Consider the following 18,980-nt stretch of genomic DNA (forward strand, 5'->3'; position numbering starts at 1 on the left):
TCAATGGTTCATTCTTCTCACTAAGACCTCTTTTTGACCAGAATAAATTTTTGCTGAGCTTTATGAAATATCCAGTTACATCTCTGCCACTGCTTATCTACTACCCAATCCTTAATCTACTTCCCCAGTTTACTTTAGATGACTCTTTCTTCATACCTCTCCACAACTGCTTTTATTTAGTTGAGAACCTCAGTTTCAGACTTGAGTTACTCACCCTCAACTGAATTTTAAGTTAGACCACAGTACGATCCTTACTTGCTGGAAGATCCTTAATAATGAGATATATTATCAATCCTAACTTATTACACATGACTAGATCTAAAATAGCTTCTTTCCAGGTAGGGTGTACAATATACAACTGTAAGAAAATCCTCCTACAAATTCACCTTCCACGTTCTCAACCGAAATGTTAATAAGCAGATTAAAATCACCCATGACAATTGTATTGTCCCTCTTTATTAATTCCTGATTCATATTTTGTCCTACAGAGGCAATTCTTTGGGGGCCTATAGCTTATTCCCAACTGCAACATCTTTCTCTGACTATTGTCTGTTCCCACCCAACTGTTTCCACATTAAGATGTATTATACCTTTAGAACTAACCATCCTTGCATGGATACCTTCCTTTACTGACTCTACCCTACCTTTTTCTTTCAACCCACATATAAGTAACGTCAAATACCAGTGAATATAGTTTGCCCAGTTGCGGCCGCCACGCAACCACATTTCCATAATAGCTATCAAGTCATGTTCATTTATTGTATTTGTGCTGGCAACTCATGATCTTGTTACAACTACTGCATGCATTCAGACAGAACCTTAAGCTTTGACTTTTTATCATAACTTATTCTGGTTCCAATTTCTGCTGCATTCTTCTATTTATATTTGCTACCCCTTTCCGTCAGACTTATCATTCACTTCAATGCCTTGCATCTCTGCTCTCATTCCTTTTTGATATTTTACATTTTTCTTTATTTGAATCCCTCCCCAAATTATTTTAAAGCCCTATCTACAACCTATCAAACTACAATATAATTTGCCAGTTCACCGGTCCCAGCAGGGTTCAAATGAAGCCTGTCCCAACAGAGCAGCTCTCTTTCCCCAATACTAGCGCCACTGCCCATCAATCAGAAAGCCGAGTCTCAAATTTATCCCTCAGACGTTATTTACAGCAATTTGTACATGGCTTGGGTAGTAATGCCAAGATCATCTTTGTGATTATGCTTTGTAATGTAGTCTTAGTTGCAATGCAATCCCAAAGCAGAACTTCTTTCCTCACTCTGCTGCCAGTATCTACACAGACCACGACAAGTGGATTCTTTTCCTCTCATTCCAAGCTTCTCCCTCATCTAGTACAGATGCCCTGAATAAAAGCAAAATTGAAGGTGCAACATTTAGCCTTTCAGCTCCTCCCTCCTCACTGTCGAAGGCCTCAAACACACCGTCCAGGTGAAGCAGTAGTTTACTTGCAATTTGTTCAACAGTCAATGTACTGACTGCTCACAATGTGGTCTCCTTTACGTTGGTGATAACAGACACACTCAATGACTGCTTTGTGGAATACTGTGTTTGTTCTTTGAACTTTCAAACAATCCATCTTGCTCCCATACAAACATTTCCATCCTGGGCCTGCTACAGTGTTCCAGCGAAGCTCAACCCAAACAACACCTCATCTCCCATTTAGGCGCCTTGAGTGAGGGAGAAGGAGAGGGAGAGTGAGAGCATGAGCGAGAAAAAAAGATGCCCGCAGTTGGACAGGAAGCACAAGCATCAGTAATAGTTATGCTAGTAAAGTCTAATGGAATTAATCATAAGGACCATCTCAGAGCTGCCTCCAATACAACGACATCCTTCCTCAAGTATGGGGACAAAAATATATGCAGCACTCCAGATGTAGAGTCTCCAACGTTTTGTACAATTGTGTGGAAATGCCTGTGTCGGACTGGGGTGGACAAGGTCAGAAGTCACAAGACATCAGGTTATAGACCAACAGGTTTATTTGAAAGCACAAGCTCTCATAACACTGACCTGACAAAGGGTACAATTGTAACAACATTTCCCTATTATTTTTACTCCATTCCTGTAGCAGTAAATGCTACTTGCTCTCCTTATTACCTGCTGTACCTGCACACCAGCTTCCTGCAACGCATGCATGAGGACATCCAGATCTGCACTGATGCACTCTGAAGTTTCTCTCCATTTAGATAATAAGTTGCCTTTTTATTCTTCCAACCAAAATGGATAACCTTATGCTTATCCATGTTAAACTTCATTGCCAAATTTTGGCCCATTCCCTGAATACATATCCGGTGTAAATTTCCTATTCCTTCACTGCAATTTACTGACCCACCTATTTTAGTGTCCTCTCCAAATCTGGCTATAGTACATTGTACAACCGCATTCAAGTCATTAACTGATTGTGGATAATTGGGGTCCCGAGGACCAAACTCTGGAGTATCCACGAATGAGCCAGGGAAAGATCCATTTATCCCAACACTCTTTTCAGTTGTTTAGCTGATCCTCAATCTAGTATATTATTCATATTACTCCTAACCCGATGTGATCTTACCTTGTGCTCACGATGATGCCAGAGCAGAGCAATATTTTGCAAGCTTTCTATAGCAGATCTTGTTCTTACATATCTTAAATCACCCTGCTCTCCTAAAGCTCAATTCTAATGCATCAGAATCACTAACAATGTTCTCTTAGATCTACTTTCAGATTTAAAGATTCAATAACCGACAAGGCTCGACTACCGACACTGGATTCACAAGCCCAGGGGACCAAAGGGCCAACTGGCTTCCTGCAGGCCTGGCCTCGCTGACCTCTGGAAACCTGGAACTAAGGCTTGACCAGCACAGGAATAAGACTTGATCCCAGTGACCTGACAGAACTAGCTGCAAGACCACCACCTTCACCCGCAACATTCCAACCCCCCGCCGACAAAAATATGACTGGTACCCAGGATCCCATCAGGAGGGCAGACATGGGAGACTGAAACCTCAGGAGTTCAAGTACCCTCTGCCCAGCACACTCCTGGCAAACGTCCAAGCCATTAAGAACAAAATGGATGAGCTTAAAGTTAGACTCACCTTCCAAAGGGAATTGAGAGACTTGTGTGCCGAGTTAGAGATATGGCTCACTTCTGCTATACCTGACTATGCCTTACAGCCTATGGGTTTCTCAGTTCACCAGATGGAACACTCCATGTCCTCGGTATAGGCAAGGGTCAGTAGGGTCTGCCGCATGCTCAGCACCTTCCACTGCTCAAGCGTGGTGACCCAGGAGAGTTACTGCTCCCTGGAATTGGAATATCAGTAGCCGGTGACTTCAACCAGGTCAACCTCAAGAATGTGGTACCAAAATATCATTAACACATCTCCTGTCCCAGAGGTCCAAACATCCTTGACCGTTGCTATGCAACCAAAGATGCCCACCGCCACATCCCTCATCAGCATTTTGGAAAATCAGATCACAACGTAGTGCTCCTCCTCCCAGCTTATAAGCAGAAATTGAAGTGTAAGGAACCAGCACAGAAAGTAATGCAGTGTTAGTTTGAAGCAGCAGATGGGCTTCGAGGGAACTGCTCAGAGTTGGTGGACTGCTCGATATTCAAAGAACTCAGCAACCAACCCAATTAAGTATGCCACTATCATCACAGACATTACCAATTTTAATAGATGCACTGTAGAAAGCCTCCCATGTGGATGCACCACAGTGTGGTATGGCAACTGCTCTTCTCAAGACTGCAAGAAACTAGAGCACCATGGACACTGCCCAGTCCATCACGCAAACCAGCCTTCCCTCCACTGATTTCTTCTACTTCCTGCTGCCTCAGGAAAGCAACCAACATAATCAAAGATCTTTTCTACCCCAGTTATACTCTCTTCCATCAAGCATATGTAAAAATTTTAAATCATGTATGAACTGATTCAAGAACAGCTTCTTCTCTGCTGTTATCAGACTTTTGAACATACCTCTCAAATGTTAATTCAGATCTCTTTCTATGCAGCTTTAACACTGCATTCTGCACTCTGTTCTGTTACCCTGATGCACTTTGTGTGGTACGATCTGCCTGTATAGGACACAAAGCAACAATGTTCACTGGATCTTGGTACATTTACAACAATAAATCAATCACGTATTAATATTATGTGTGGCACCTTATCAAATGGCTTTTTGAAGTCCAGGTGAACCACATCTACAAGACCTCATGATCCACTTTACTTGTTACATCCTGAAGAACTCTAGCAAATTAGTCAAACACAAATTTACCCTTCATAAAAGCACGCTGACTCTGGTGAATGTCATTTTCACTTGTCCAAAATCCACTGCCTCCTTTCTTCACAGCAAGATCAAAGATATTGCCTTCAGTCCTTACCACAAACGCTGCTTCCTTGGATAAGTCTTCACCCTCCCTCGGCCAATATCCAAAGCTCAAACAGCCACGGCAGTGCCTGCCTAGACTTCAGGTTCTGAAGCTCCTTCGTGGTTGACAGCCCCACATACTAACGTCTCCAGTATTAACTTTATTGGCTTCTTTTTCTCCTCAGTCTAAACTCTAATCTGTGCTAACACTAATCAATAGTACATCAAGTTCCACAATTCACAATCCTTTTCTTCCCTGACTTATATTAGCCCTGTTACCTCACTACTCTCTTTCCTATCATCTTCATTTCAAATTTTGTTGAAGCTTCATCCCATCAGAAGTAGTAAAGGCCAGATGGAATGCATCCTAGGTTACTGAGGGAATAAGAGAAGAAGCTGCTGAGACTCTGGCTGCTAGCTTCCAATTTTCCTTAAACAATGGAACTGTTGCTAGAGCGCTGTTTGGTGGAAACTTACATAGATGTTCAAAAAACAAAAACAAAAAGGGATAAATATAACAATGAAGGCCAGTCAACCCAACTTGGTTGCAAAGATAATAACGTCAAAATTAATTGCTTATCCCATAACTTATCAAATCCATGCTGGCTTTCATTGACAAATATAAATCACAGCTTTAAACAAATTAACGTAGATGGTGGATGAGGGTAATGCAATTGATGTGGAAAATGGTATCCAAATATTTTTGATTACCACAATGAAATTCAATTTTCCCCCTCTGTCAATGGTGTGGATATGAAGTTGGTTAAGGGGTTGAAAGTACAGAACAACAGTAAACAAATGAATTTCAGATGAGGGTGTGGGCAACATTCAACAGTAACCAAGTGGTGTCAAAATTGGAATAGCAACTTTTGATATAATAATAACCTTGATATAGACATAACTTCAAAGTTTGCAGGAGATGCAAAACTCTAAATTAAAGTAATCAGTGACACAAGTGGCTGCAGTATTCAGAAGGACATTGATAAACTGGGGGAATGAAAAGACCGGTGGCCACAACATATGTGGCGTTCAAAAGGATCTCAACAGCACATCAGGTAAAGAAAGACAGCACATCTCACTGACTAAAAAGGCAAACGATTTATTTCATAGGGGGAAGATGGTAGCGCAGTGGTAATTCACTTGGTAAGTAATCCAGAACTCCATGTTAATGTTCTGAAGCTGTGAGCTTGAAAACCACCATGGAATTTGATTCACAAAGTATGGGACAAAAAGCTAAACTCGTGGCAACCACGTAACCATGGTGAATTGATGTAAAAACCCATCTGGTTCGCTAGCGCCCTTTATTGGAAAGGTGCTGCCATCGTCACATGGTTGCCAACATTACCTGCACGTGATTCCATAATCACAGCAAGATTGACTCAACTGCCCTCTTGGCAACAAATGTTGGTGGCAGCAATATCCACATCCAACATATAAAAAATTATTTTAACACCTACCTCAAATCTTTGCTACTTCTAATAAATTCTAAAGCAATGGATAAAAAGGTATTGCCTTGGTCTTAAAAATATTCAAGGATTCTGCTTTTTCTCAATCATCAGAAGTAATTTCACCATTTCTGCTTCAATGGAGAGAGAGTGTGGTATTTTTAAATAGCAAGCTCCAGTTCTTGATTCTCCTATTGGGAAACAATATCCTCTGCACATCTACCCCATCAAGATTCCTCAAGTTTTATATTTAAAATATTCACAGGATGACGGCATCGCTGGCTGGGCAAGTGTTTATTGCCCATTCCAAAGGGCAGTTATAAGTCAACCACATTGCTGTGGGTCAGGAGTCACATGTAGGCCACACCAGGTAAGGATGGCAGTTCTCAAATACATGATTGTTTAGGGAAATCAAGTCATCTGTTAATCTTTGAAACTTCAGTGGATAGAAGCTCAGCTTGTCCAACCTTGACTCTTAAAACAATCCTCTTATTCCAATCTGCTAAATCTTCTCTGAACTGCCTCCAATGCATTTGTGTCCTTCCTTAAATAAGATACTGTTTCCAGGACTCGAGATGCAGTCTCAGTAGTACCTGCAGAACTGATCGTAATGATGCTCTTTTCTTCCTGTCCTGCCGCACAAAAGTAACTGCTGAAATATAGCTTAACATAAAATCCAGGCTTCATTGCCTTTCAAAACTGTATACCATAGATAAGCCTTGCAACTTCAACAGTGTAAAACTATCATATAAAGAAATGTGAATTTCTTTAGGCTGAGTTTCAATGTCTTTAAAGCTGTACCATGCTCTACTTCAAATGCTTCTCCACTTTCCTGTTAAAGTATGCAAATACACAAGACACACAGGTCTGGGTTTCATACCTATGGAAAGATATTCTACTCTTGGAGATAGTGCAGAAAAGAGTCATCAGAACCTGAATTCCAAAGATTAATTGGCAAAGAACAATTACACAGTTTAAAGTCAAACAAGGTGAAACTTGGAAAATAAAGGACCAACTTGACATGATCTAAGTCTTCAAGCAAAGGGGAATTGATTCTGCTCATTTTGAAATCTTGGTTTAAGACGAGTTGCCAAAAAATTAAGACCATGACTTTGAAGAGTACAGTAGTTAGGAAACCCTCCACATGCAAAGTTAGTAAGTTGTCGACCAAGAATTACTGCATGTCTCAACAATAAATCAATTGACTGGGGTGAAAACCAAAGGTGGTGTAATGGTAATGGCACCAAACAACTAATCCAGAGTCCTTTCTGGCATTGCCCCATGACAAGTTGATGAAATTCAAATGGATTAAAAATCTGTAATCAAATGCTGATCTAATGACAATTAATTGCTGATTGTCCTCTGGTTCACTGATATCCTTTTGTGAAGGAAATCTGCCATCCTTACTTGGTCTGGCCTACATCATTCCCTGTCACAATAGTGTAATTAACTCAAAGTCCTCTGAAATTTTTAGCAATCATCTAGATCAAGAACAATTAGGGAAGGTCAATAAATGCTGGTCTCGCTAGCAGTGCCCAAACCCCTGAACATTGCATAGCTCAGGAGTTTGATTGGTGTCGAGAATACATTTATATCTAAGAACGAATTAGAAAACACTGGAACATTTTGGGCCAATTGACATTCACTGAATTGAGAAGGGTAGTGCTGTGTTTTTTTTTCGGAACCGAAACCAACAGTTTAATATGTGCTGTAAGCCACTGGCTGTTTTACTGAAAAACCAAGTACTTTGGAAAAGCTGTGAAGTTCAAGGAAATGAAATTTACTGGTTTAATTACCAGGAAAACCTAGCTTTCAGGGGACATGGGATCCTATGCTAATGGTTGCCTCGCAACATTCCCTGGATTTAATATTTCTTTCTAACTTAGGAGAAGGGAGAGTGAGAAGGCTCCAGAACAAACACAGAACAGTAAAGAGTATAGGACAGGAATAGGTTCTTCGGCTCACCATGTCCGTGCCAACCACAATGCTATTCTAAACTAATCCCATCTGCCTGCACATATTCCATATCTCTCAGTATCCTGCCTGCTCATGTATCTGTCTAAATGCCTCTTACACTGTGTTAAATTTTCTGCTTCTAACAACTCCCTGGTAACATGTCCGGCACCTGCCACCCTCTAAAAAGAAACACTTTCCTCACAAAGATAGTAAGAACTGCTGATGCTGGAGAATCTGAGATCACATGGTGTGACGTTGGATGAACACAGCAGGTCAAGCAGCAGAGGAGCAGGAAAGCTGACGTTTTGGGTCGAGACCCTTCTTCAGAAATGGGGGTGGGGAAGGGGATTCTGAAGAGGAAGGGGAGAGAGGGAGAGGCAGATAGAAGATGAATAAAGGAGAAGATAGGGTGAGAGGTGACAGTCAGGTCAAAGAGGCAGTGTTAGAGCCAGTGAAGGTGATTGTAGGTGGAGAGTTACGGAGGGGAAATGTCGGTCCAGGGAGGGCGGACAGGTCAAGAAGACGGGATGAGGTTAGTGGGTAGGAGATGGGGGTGGGGCTTGAGGTGGGAGGATGGGTTAGGGAGGCGGGGAGTAGCTGGACAGGTTTTGGGATGCAGTCAGGGGAGGGGAGATTTTGAAGCGTGTGAAGTCCACATTGATAACCTTGGGCTGCGGAGTTCCCAAGCGAAATATGAGACGCTGTTTTTGCATCTTTTGGGTGGTGTCGCTGTGGCAATACAGGAGGCCCTGGATAAACATGTCGTCTGAGGAGTCAGGGAGGGGGGTTGAAATAGTTGGCGACTGGGAGGTATAGTTGTTTGTTGCGAACTGCGCGGAGGTATTCCGCAAAGCGGTCCCCAAACCTCCGCTTGGTTTCTCCAATGTAGAGGAGGCCACAACAGGAACAGCGGATACAGTACATCACATTGGCAGATGTGCAGATGAACATCTGTTTGATGTGGAAGGGGCGCATCTTCTTAGGGCCTGGGATGGGGGTGAGGGGGGAAGTATAGGGGCAGGTGTAGCACTTGCTTCGGTTGCAGGGAAATGTGCTGGGGGTGGTGGGGCTGGAGGGGAGTGTGGAGCGGACAAGGGAGTCACGGTGAGTGGTCCCTCCAAAAAGCACATAAGGGTGGGGAGGGAAAAATGTCTTTGGTAGTGGGGTCAGATTGCAGAGGGTGGAAATGTTGGAGGATGATGAATTGGATTTGGAGGTTGGTGGGGTGGTACGAGAGAGGGATTCTGTTTTGGTTATTATTGCGAGTAGGGGGTGCAAGGGATGAGTTGTGGAAAACAGAGTCGAGGGCATTTTTGATCACTGTGGAGGGAAAGTTGCAGTCCTTGATAAAAAAAGGACGTCTGGGATGTTCGGGAATGGAATGCCTCATCTCAGGAGCAGATGTGGCAGAGGCAAAGCAATTGGGAATAGGGGATGGCCTTTTAGCAGGAAGATGGATGAGAGGAGGAGTATTCTAGGTAGTTGTGGGAGTCAGTAAGCTTAAAATGGATATCGGTTTCCAGGTGGATGCCCGAGATGGAGACAGAGAGGTCCAGGAAGGAGAGAGAAGTATCAGAAATAGTCCAGATGAACTTAAGGTTGGGGTGGAAGGCGTTAACGAAGTGGATGAACTGTTCGAGCTCCTCGTGGCAGCACAAGGCGGTGCTGAAACAGTCATCAACGTAACGGAGGAAGAGATGGGGGATAGAGCCAGTGCAGCTTTGGAAGAAGAGATTGTTCCACGTATCCTACAAAGAGGCAGGCATACCCGTGGCCACCCCCTTGGTCTGCATGAAGTGGGAAGAATTGAAAGAGAAGTTGTTAAGGGTGAGGAAGAGTTCAGCTTAGCGGATGAGGGTGCCAGTGGAGGGGGACTGGTTGGGCCTGCGGGACAGGAAGAAGCAGAGGGCCTTTGGGCCATCTGCACAGGGAATGCAGGTGTTTAGGGATTGCATGTCTATAGTAAAAATGAGGTGTTGGGAACTGGGGTATTGGAAGTTCTGGAGGAGGTGGAGAGTGTGGGTGGTGTCACGGATGTAGGTAGGGAGTTCCTGGATCAAGGGGGAGAAAATGGTGTTGAGATCGGTGGAGATAAGTTTGGTGGGGCAGGAGCAGGCGGAGATGTTGGGTCAACCAGGGTGGTCAGGTTTGTGGATTTTGGGAAGGAGGTAGAAGTGGGCATGTGGGGTTGGGGAATGATAAGGTTAGAGGCTATGGGTGGGAGGTCACCTGAGGTGATGAGGTTGTGGATGGTTTGGTGCTCGGGGGTGGGGTCATGATCAAGGGGGTGATAGGTGGTGGTGTCAGAGAGTTGGTGCCTGGCCGAGACGATGCAGAGATCAGTGCACCACACTACCACTGTGCCTCCCTTGTCTGCGGGTTTTATTTCCACCCTGGCAGAAAGACTTTGACTATTCACCCTATCCATTCTCATATGTTTTATACACTTCAATTAGATCAATCCTCAACCTCCGACGCTCTAGCAAAAACTGTCCAAGTTGCCCAACTTCTCCTTATCTCCAATTCAGGTAACATCCTGTTAAATCTCCATGGCAGCCTCTTTAAAGCCTCTACATTCTTCCTACAATGTGGCACTCAGAACTACACACAATACTCAAATGTGGTCTAACTATAGTCTTATACAGCTGCAACTTTGCCAACTTATATACTCAATGCCCGATGAAGGTAAACATGTTGCACGGCATCCATACCACCTAATCCACTTGTGTTGTCATTTTCTGACAGCTACAGATTTGGACCCCATGATCTCATTGGATGCTAAGGACCCTGCCATTTGCTGCATACTGTCCTCTTTAATTTTACCTCGCAAAACGCATCAGTTCACACTTGCCCGGATTAAATTACTTCTGCCATTTCCAATTGATTTATATCCTGTCGAATTCTTTGATAACCTTTCTCACTATCCACAACTCCAGTTTTTGTGTTGTCTGAAAACTTAATCAGGTCATCTACATTTTCATCCAATTCATTTGTATAACAGCAGAAGTCCTAGCACTGAACTTTGCGGAACACCACTGGTCACAGACCTTAAGTCAGAAAAACAGCCCTCCACAACTTCTTCTGACCAAGCCAATTTTGTATCCATGTGACTTGAACTTCTGGATTAGTGTGTCATGAGGGACCTTATCATATGGTTTAGTAAAATCCCATACACAACATTGATTGCCCGAACTTCAATCATCTTGGCCACATCCTCAAAAAACTCAATCAAATTTGAGACAAGATCTCCCTCACCCAAGGCTATGCTGACTATCCCAAATAAGTCCAATCAGTTTCAAACGCAAGTAAATCTTGTCCCTAAAAATCCTCTCCAATCATTTCCCTACCACTGATGTAAAGTTTACCAGCCTATAATTTTCTAGATTATCCATGTTGCCCTTCTTAAAGGAACAATGCTGACTATTCTCCAGTCTTTTGGGACCTCACCTACGGCTAAAGACGATACACAGATCTCTGTCAAGGCCCCAGCAACGTTCTCCCTTGCCTCCTTCAATACTTTGGGAGAGATCCCATCAGCCTCAGTGACCTATCAATCTCAGCGTTTTAAGATGCCCAACACTGCCACCTCAATATCATCATGCCCCAGAATATCAACATATCCCTTCTTGATCTTACCATCAGTGTCATTCGTGGTGAACACTGATGTAAAGTACTCATTAAGAACCACACACACTTCCTCTGGCTCCATGTATAAATTCCCTCCCTTGTCCTTCAGTAGACCAACCCTTTCCCAAGTTACCCTCTTGCTCTTAAAATGGGTATAAAATACTTTGGGATTCTCCTTAATTCTACTTACCAAAGACATCTCACGGCTGCTTCTAGCCCTCCTACTTTCTCATTTAAAGCTGTTTCCTGCTTCTTTTATACTCAAGAGCCTCATTTGATTTTGGTTTCTGAAACCTTAAGTATACTTCCTTCCCTTTTTTGACTAAACTTGCAATATTTCTTGTCATCAAAGGTTCCCAAATCTTTCCATCCTTATATTTTATCCTCACACAAATATGCTGATCCTAAACTTTGATTAACCGGCCTTTAAAAGACTCCCACGTGAGAAATGTGTATTTACCCTCAAACAGCCACCCCCAATTTAATTTCTCCAGTTCCTGCTAATACTGTTGTAATTAGCATTCCTGCAACTTAGCAGCTCCATCCAAGGGCAAATTTTACCCTCATGCATATCTATCTTAAAACTTATGGAATGATTATCACTGATCCCAATATGCTCCCTCATTGAAACTTTGATCACCTGGCCAGACTCATTCCCTGGTTGAGTATGGCTCCTTCACTAATTGAACTATCTACTTGTTGTTTCAAAAAAACCTTCTTGGATGCACCAAACAAATTCTGCTCCACCTAAGCCCTGGCACAATGGGTGCTTCATTCAATACTGGAGAAGTTAAAAACACCCACTACAATAACCCTGTTGTTTTCATATCTCTCTATGATGTACCTACATATCTGCTCCTCTATTTCTCATTGGGCTTTGGGAAGCCTTTAGGATAACTCCATCATAGTGACTGCAATTTTCTTATTCCTGAGTTCTGCCCACATGGCCTCGCTGGATGAGCCCTGCAAGATGTCCTCACTTTGTCACAGCTGTGCCATTTTCCTTAATCAGAAACACAACTCCCCGGTCCCTTTTACATTACTATCTGACCTGAGACTTCTAAACCCTGGATCACTGAACTGCCAGTCCCATTGTTCTCTCAACCAAGTTTTTGGGATGGCTACAGCATCATAGTTCCATGTAGTAATCCAGGCTCTAAGCTCATCTGCCTAGTCTGTAATGTTTTGCATTTAAATAAATACACTTCCAGTCCCACCATGTTAATTACCCAGTACATCAACACTTGTTTTTACATCTTTCCATGATCTGCCTACATATCTGCTCCTTTACGTCCTACTAACTTTTGGAAGGGATATGGTATAACCCCGTTATAATCCCTGTCTGTCCTCCTCTTAGACTTCCTTGACTTAATCCCGACCTTCTCCACAATTATTCTATATGCTGACCTATTGTTCTGGCCTCCACTCCCTACCACCAGTTAAAACCCAACTAATGGCACTAGCAAATCTCCCTATGAAGGATATTGGTGCATCTCCAGTTTAGGTGCAATCCGCCCTTCTGCACTGGAAGAGATCCCAATGATCCAGGTCTGAAGCCCGCCCTCCCATACCCGCTGTTTAGATACACATTCAATTGTGTTACCTTCCTAGTTCTAGCCTCACTAACATGTTGCACAGGGAGTAACCCCAAGATTACAATCTAGAGGGCCAGCTTTTCAACTTTCTACCTAACTCCCTAAACTCCCATTGCAGGAGTCTCTTCCTGTCTATGTTATTAGCACCAATATGAATCATGACCTCAGGCCGTTCACCCTCCATTTTCAGAATATCCTGTTCCCACTCAAACATCCTTCACCCTGCCACCACAAGGCATCACACTATTTTGCAGTCTCACTCACAATCACAGAAACACCTGTGCCCCTCATTATACAGTCCCAATCACTACCACTCACCTAGACTTTGACCCTCCCTGTTGTATCGAACCAATTGTGATGCCATTGATCTGGCTGCTGCTTTTGCTTTCCTGAGAGACCATTCACCTCCCAGAGTTGTGCTTCTGATTAAGGAAAATGGCACAGCTGTGACAAAGTGAGGACATCTTGGAGGGCTCATCCAGCGAGGCCATGTGGGTAGAATTAGCAGGAACTGGAGTATCCAAATGGTACACTTGTTTGACAGCAGAATAGTCACAGTGGAGCCCTGCACTCCCTCTCTTGGCAGTTACCCATCTACCTGGCTGAACCCTTGGTTTTCCTATCTAGGAAGCCTTCGGCCTCCTGTATGCTCCACCTGCCGCTATGCAGTTCAAGAGGAGCAGCATGGGGGAGCTTCTTGCAGACATAGTTGAGAAGTACTTTTGACCTGGGGCTATGGGGATAAGGTGGGTGGGATGTTCTTCAGCGAGTTGGTGTAGACTCGATGGACCTAATGGCATCTGTAAGATGATTTCACTCCTGAAATCCTGTTTTTTAGAAGTCATCCTTAGGAACTTGATAGAATTTCCAAGTAATTGTATTTCTGTCTAGCTGGCAGTGGATTGTGGCCAATTCTCAACAACTCAAATCTAAGTTGACTGGAATCAGAACTGAACATTTATCAGTTAAAACTTTTGGCAATTTAGCCTGGTCAACCAGAAATTTCAAGACACCAAGAGTTGTCACATCTTATCCCGTGTTTGACTTGTCTTGTAACTGCTTAAGGAATTCAAGGGATACTTCTAAAGGAATACTTTTAAGTCTAGATTAAAACAAGGTTATTTTTATTTGCCACTTGCTTTAAGAATAATTTTTTTGTTCATAAGAAACAGATTGAGCTTATTAAAAGGAGCCAGACAGGCATTTCTTTCTGATAATGTTATTAATGAGAAACAAATGACCATTTTGGTAACTGGGTCAACATTTACACAAGAAGAGCCAAATGCTAGAAGACTTACTATAAAAGTACAAGATACTGGTGAGATTACATCTAGCGTACCAAGAGAAGATTTGGTCCATTTACTTAATGAAAGATATCATTTTATCAGAGGCAGTTTGGAGAAGGTTTAATAGGATGATCACTGGGATGGATCAACCGTATTTATGAACAAAATCTAAACAGGTTGGGACTCTAATCGCTGGGAGTTTAGAATAGGTGATCTCACTGAAACATTGAAACCTTAAGGGACTTGAGTGTGTAAATGCTGAGAGAATATTTCCCCTCATGGGACAGTCTAAGACTAGAAGGCCAGGTCTCAGAATAAAGGGACATTGATTTAAAACTGAGATGAACAGGAATGTCTGCTGTCAGTGCAGTGACATTCTTTGGAACTCATTGCCACAGTGAGCTGTAGGGGCAGGATCCTTGTACATTGATGGCCAAGAGAGATTCAAGGATCAGGGGTAAATGGGCAAGAAAGTAGATTGAGAAAGGTCAGCTCAGCCACGAATCCTGTTGAAGGCAAAGCATACCATGGGGCCAAATGACCTTTTATTGTTCCTATTTCTTGTGGTCTTACGGCTTGATCATGAGCACATGCCTTCAATCACAGTCCATACAATGGTCTGCTCCCATTTCCACATATGGCTACTGGAGTAGCTTTCCCTGCAGCAGCAAAGCATTCTTCTTATTCATTTTATCAAACCCCTCTAATCAACAAGTCACTCCGTTGTAGCTGAAAGCGCTCTATTCAGTTTTCCTACTAGAGTGACTACACTTCAGGAATCCTGAACTGACTGATGCGCATTCAGATGAGATGTAGGTATACAAGTGTCTTCCTAGCTTTGCTTCAATCGTGTTCTCCGTCAGAGACATTCAAAATTCTAGTAGCGCAGAATGGCACCAGACCCCAAGATTGTTACCCACCACTGTGGAGACGGGGCCTTACCCGGAGTCAGAGATACAAAGAACATATGGACAAACAAAGAGGGGTGCTCAGAGACTTGCCCATCTTTAGCAAAGTGAACAACTTGGTTTCTGTACGATCGACAGACTCTGCCACCGCCACTAATATTATTTGTGATGGGTTGGGGGGGGGGGGCGGTGCAAAGATAGGGTCAGACAGAAAGAGACAACGCAAAGGGAAGCCGTTCAGGCCGGTACTGAACTTGGATTCTGTGTTTGACAAAGCGAAAGGGATGGCACGGTACTCCGTGGTTAACACTGCAGCCTGCGGTTAACCGGGCCTCACAGCGCCAGGGACTTGAGTTCGATTCCAGCTTTGGGCGATTGCCTGTGTGGAGTTTTACACATTCTCCCCGTGTCCACAGGGTAGGTGGACTGGCCATGTCAAGGTGCCCGTAGTGTTCAGGGATGTGTGGGTTAGAGGGGGATGGGTCGGTGTGGGGCCTGTTTCCACACTGTGGGGTTTCTATGAAAACCTAGTACATCACGGCCTAGAGCCACCGCTCCGCCCAGACTCGCGGTGCTGAACCCTCACTCACCCTCCCTACCTGCTCCCGGTGCTGACTCCCTACCTGCTCCCGGGTCCCGACGCTCGGTTGAAAATTCTAAACAACGAATTCAAACTCAGGCAAGGCCGAAGCTGATTGGCTCCCTGTGCCGAGCGCACGTGACCGCTAACGGGCGGAGTCAACGACTCAACGTAGTTCCGAGTGATAATGGGAACTGCAGATGCTGGAGAATTCCAAGATAATAAAATGTGAGGCTGGATGAACACAGCAGGCCAAGCAGCATCTCAGGAGCACAAAAGCTGACGTTTCGGGCCTAGACCCTTCATCACAGAGAGCTGATGAAGGGTCTAGGCCCGAAACGTCAGCTTTTGTGCTCCTGGGATGCTGCTGGGCCTGCTGTGTTCATCCAGCCTCACATTTTATTAACGTAGTTACGAAGTGGGAGAGATCTACCGCCAGCGGGAGCTCCGGCCTTAAGTACCTGCTGAGAAAAGAACACCGAAAGCAAAACTGTTCGACCCTCTTCCAGCATTTGTACTACAGCCGCGTATGCCGTGGCAAGTGCACAATCTACATATTCTTAAGTGAGGATGTCTGCCTTTACCACTTTTACAGACAGCGAGTTCATGATATCGCCACCTTTTAGTGAAACAAAAACTTTCTTCACATCCTCAGCTTTAACCTTCCAACTGTTACTTGAAATCAACGCTCCCAGTTATCGCATAAGGAGATGTTTTCTATCTATGCCTCTCATAATTTTATATATTTCAATTAAATCCCGCACGTTTCTTCCAGTAACATAGTAAATTTCTTCCACACCCTCTCTAGTACAGTTGTATCCCTCCTATAGTGTGAATTCCACAACTGCACGCTATCAGTTATAATCTAACTAACGTTTCAAGCATAATCTTTGCATCTAATGAAGGAACGTTTCCGATATTTCTTCCTAACTACTTTGTCTGTCTATCCATCTGTCCTGCTACCTTAAGTGAGCAGTGGACATGCACATCAAGTTCTCGCAGATCCTTAACACATCCCTACTATTCAGCATGTATATCCAATTTTAATTCAATTGACCAACTCACCAGCCGACCCACATCCTCTTGTAATTTAAACCTGTACTCACTATTTACCATCCCACTAATATTCATATAATCTGTGAATTTATTGATCAACCCTGCCATATTCAAGTCTAAACCATGTATAGATATAACAAGGGCCTCAACACTGATCTCTGTGGGACCCCATCGGACAGGATTCCAGTCACAAAAATAGTGTTCAACAGCTACTGAGATAGCAGGAACTGCCGATGCTGGAGAATCTGAGGTAACACGGTGTGAAGCTGGACGAACACAGCAGGCCAAGCAGCATCAGAGGGGCAGGAAAGTTTGACATTTCAGAAATTTCCGAAGAAGGTCTCAACTCAAAACGTCAAACTTTCCTGCTCCTCTAATGCTGCCCGGCCTGCTGTGTTCAACAGCTACCCTCTGCTTCCTGCCAGTCAGCCAATTCTGGATCTAATTAGCCAAATTTCTTTACATCCCATTGGCTTTTATCTTTGCTATCAGTTTCCTATTGCAGGACCTTATTAAAAGCCTTGCTGTAATCCACATAGACTATATCAAATGCGGTACCCTCATCAACACACCTTGTTACCTATCTGAAAACTTATTTGGTCAGATATGACCTCCTCTTAACAAAAACCCATGCTGCCTATTCTTGATTAATCCCTGCCCATCTAAGTGCAGATGATGTGCATCAACAAACACATTGATTTGGAGCCAATCTACCATCCCCTGAGAAAAAGAACAGGAAATGACATCACCAACGCAGGAAATCACGTCACCAACCCAAGGAAACCTAACCAGATAAATAGAAAGCGGGACATAACACCAGCACTTTGGTGGATCCTCACTGATGATGTTACCTAGAATGAGGATGAAACATCTAGGAGCAAACTGGCAAGCAGCTTACATCTGGAACACAATAAAGACCCATTCTCTTGTGGACCAAGAGGAGGAGAGTGCTGTCTTGGAGGTGAAAGGAGGAGTTCGGGTTGGCTGTGCACCCTTGTGACCAGTGGATCTTAATGCTGGCTTCGGCCTAACGCTGGCTCAGGGGAACAGTCGACCTGCAACGATGGCTGCGGCAAGTGCTTGTGCCCCAGGTCAGGGGGTCCAGAACACCATCCATGTTTCTATGAAGAAGATGGATGAAGGTGCACCTGTGGACCGCACCTTCTTCGTGAAGAGGGTCCTGTTGGACTGTTGTGGGTTCGCTGCTGCGGACATTTACTGCCTGCAGGATTTCCCTGGAGGAGGCTTTTATGACGTGACCTTCCGGAGTGCCAAGCTTTGCGAGTGCTTCCTGGAGGTTTTCAAGGAGAAAGGAGGTGAGGGCCCCCTCTCTGTATTGACCGCTGTCCCACTGTTTGTGATGCCAGCACAGAGGAGCCATATGGTGACTGTACACATGTACAACCCGCATGTGCCAGCAGTTGATGTCCTGACCTTCCTCGGAAGGTATGTGAAGGTGGAAGGGGACCTAACTGACATGGTGGACCCCTTTGGCATCTGGACGAGTAAGAGGCAGGTCAAGGTGACGCTGAGGATGGGCGCAGATGGGAATGTCGCACACCCACCGTCCAGCTTCGCGATCGGCGGGAGCAGGGGCTACCTGACCTATGCAGGGCAACCTAAAGTCTGCCATGCCTGTGGTAGGTCAGGTCACATGGCGGCCGACTGCAAAGTCACCATCTGCAGGGAGGAGGGACACCTTGCAAAGGATTGCCCACGAGAGAGAAGCTGCAACCTTTGCGGGGAAGCGGGCCACTTCTATAGGGCATGCCCGCGGCGGGGTACCACCTACGCCCAGGTCGCCGGCAGGGGAAATGCGGGGCCAGCCCCCCCGGAGGAGAGGAAGGCACCAGGGCCCAGCAAGGACCCCACTAATGTGCATGAGGGCCAGGCCGTGCAGGAGGGCCCAGCCCTGCAGGATGGGCCCGAGGCCAGCAAAGCACCCCTGCAGGCTCTGATCCCCCCCCGACAACCCGGAGCCAATGGAGGCGGCGACAGGCGACCCAGGGGGGTGGACAACAGTCCGGAAAGCGAGGAGGAAGGTGCGTCAACGGGCCCAGGAACCGCAACAATCAGGCAGTAAGAGGCAGCTACAGGGGGGATATAAGAGCTCCTCTGACGAGGGGGATTCGGAGAGGGCCCACCCGAAGCAGAAGTTA

General features: G+C 44.6%; 1 protein-coding gene across 4 annotated transcripts in view; it reads right to left on the reverse strand.

Moving 5' to 3' along the window:
* Window positions 1–15,933, reverse strand: part of sgo1 (shugoshin 1) — a 36,293-nt gene extending 20,360 nt beyond the window's left edge. The window contains exons 1-2 of one of the 4 annotated variants that reach the window (XM_048550691.1): window positions 15,809–15,919; window positions 3,978–4,075 (exon numbers count right to left, since the gene is read on the reverse strand). The gene's annotated coding sequence lies outside the window, so the exon portion shown is untranslated. The other 3 variants (XM_048550701.2, XM_048550711.2, XM_048550722.2) reach the window with 3 other exon arrangements.
* Between the last annotated feature and the right edge of the window lie 3,047 nt (window positions 15,934–18,980).

This window comes from Stegostoma tigrinum, chromosome 2, assembly GCF_030684315.1.
Source record: "Stegostoma tigrinum isolate sSteTig4 chromosome 2, sSteTig4.hap1, whole genome shotgun sequence".
NCBI lineage: Eukaryota > Metazoa > Chordata > Chondrichthyes > Orectolobiformes > Stegostomatidae > Stegostoma > Stegostoma tigrinum.